Below are 2,375 nucleotides of genomic sequence, written 5' to 3' on the forward strand. Positions count from 1 at the left end.
AGGCCAGTTAGGGGGAGATTTGGGGTGAGTGCTTATTTGTACCCTGGGTACCCCTGGAACTATAGCAGGGTGACTGTTACCCCAATGTTTCTATATACCTGTAACCTTGTGACTGTTGCTATCCTGTATGAGCAAAGAGGATGCAATATAAGATAACAGAACGCTTGGGAAAAGATAGATTCACCATAATTCACCTTCATTAGCAAAACTGTAATAACTAAAAAAAACACAGGAATATGTTCAAACTTTCATAACCTGCCAAATTTTGTAAAATGACCATGGTAATTAGGGGGGTGTGGCCACAAAATGGGCATGGTCCCTCTTTTTATTTCCAAAATGTTGGGAGGTATGCAATTACTACATATTTTATTGTGCAGCAGAATTACTTGGACCCCCTTGAATCTTCACTTTTCTTACAAACCCACTGTCAAGGTCTGATCTCCTTGATGTTCAACCTGAGCCATCCAACTGAACGGATTTCTGAAATCATTTTTAACTTTGCTTCAAAGGGGCCGTTCAATGTACCTATTCCCTGACTCATCCTATCAGAAAGAAAAAGAAGAAAATGAAATCTTGTTTGAAGCTGATCCCTGGAATTGACTACTGAGATTTGTATCTGCTGTTGGAGCAGCAGCCTTTCATGCCCTAGGTGGGATCTTCTCCTAGCTCAGCATTTCGCCTATTAATAAAGACCCTCTAAAGATTTCTACCTCTTCAAACCTATTGCTTGGCTAAAGAAGCACGCACACTCCAATTCCTCCACAAATCAATATCCTTCTTCATCTGAAATTAAATTTTCAACATATTTATTTTAGCTGACAAGTCAGATTCCCTTAGATATAAATCATCCTACTCCTCTCACCCGCTGCCATTTCCGGAAATCAAACTTCGTGTCCAATAATTTCATTAAAATTATGGAGGCAGACATATTAATTTTTGAAAAAGCTCAGAAAGCACATTTTTGAAGAAATTTGTGAATGTGTTTTTATGCCTCGATTTCAGATCATGGGGGAAAAAAGACGTGTGCGCCTTTTTACTTCGGCACTCCTCGTGACATCATTGCGGTTTGGCGCAAAATTGTAATATTTAAAGGGGTCTCGACCAAACATTCACTGCCCAACGTAAGGTCTATTTCCATAGTTCCTGGGTGTGTTTATCTAGTCTGATCTGATTATTGACCCTTGCCTGTTCCTGACATCTTGCTGCCTGCACTGACAACTGTTTTTGACCACTCTCTGGATTCTGATTCTATACCAAGTTCCTGTTTGGTTTTTGACCCTGGCCTGTGACCTTGACTACACTTCTGTTCCTGATTTTGTACTGCATTGACTGATTGGTACCGACCTGGCCTGGCTGTCAACTAGGATTCTTGTTTCCTGTTCTACTACTACACGTTCGTTTCCCTTGCCTGCCCAGAACTCTCTCCTTGGTCCTCTCACATTAAGACCTGGTGGCATCTGAGTAGTGGAGGGCTCCTCCCAAAACCAAAGGCAGCTGCTAAAGACCAAAGCGTGAGCTGAAACTGGGTCCTTGGAGTTAATTCTGTGTTTGGGATACCCTATGTTACAGCCCCAAGTGTTAGTTTGTAGATTGAATTCATTTGTGCCAGTTAGCAGCTGTTTTTTTTTTCTTGTTGTATGATCACATCACATATCAGGAGTAATTTTACTCACGCAATTCTAATTCTAATAAAACAAATGTTTAATTGCATACAGGGTTTATTTTCCATTTATTTATAACAGTGTTGGACTGGCAGATTACCGGGGAATCATGTGGTGGGCCCTGGCCCTGGTATTGGGTCCTACTATAGGACTTTCCCTTCAGTTATTTTATATTTACCATAGAGCCTTTTATACCAAGACCATTTAGAACATTATATAGGTAATGGAGACTTAGGATCGGTCCTGGATGCTAGGTTTTCTTGGGCTAAACAGGCACAGACATTGCTATTTATGCTTATGAACAATGTTCTATAAAGAAGCAGAAGCATTTAGATCATTTCTGCTGGACCATTTAAAGGGTAGGACCCTCAAAGGACCCCAACCCTTGTGGGACCTTCCAATCTAGAAAGTGCATGGCCATGCACCCAAGGCCGGAGAACAGGTACGTGCCTGGCACTCATTCACCTTTGTGCCCTAGGCATGTGCCTCTTTTGTCTATCCCTAGTTCTGACCCTGGACCCAGACCTGCTCCCCACCCTGGGGGAGCCGCAACAAGAAGTACAGGGGGGTTGCAACTGGGGTGGGGGTCCCATAGGCAGAGGAGGGGTTACGGTTAGGGTGGAGGGACCAGTGGGATGTGTGGGCCAAGTACCGTAACTAGAGGGGGCGGGCCCTGGTGCGTGGCGCGCAGCCGGGCCCCCGCCACCTCCGTAG

This window comes from Xenopus laevis, chromosome 3L, assembly GCF_017654675.1.
Source record: "Xenopus laevis strain J_2021 chromosome 3L, Xenopus_laevis_v10.1, whole genome shotgun sequence".
NCBI lineage: Eukaryota > Metazoa > Chordata > Amphibia > Anura > Pipidae > Xenopus > Xenopus laevis.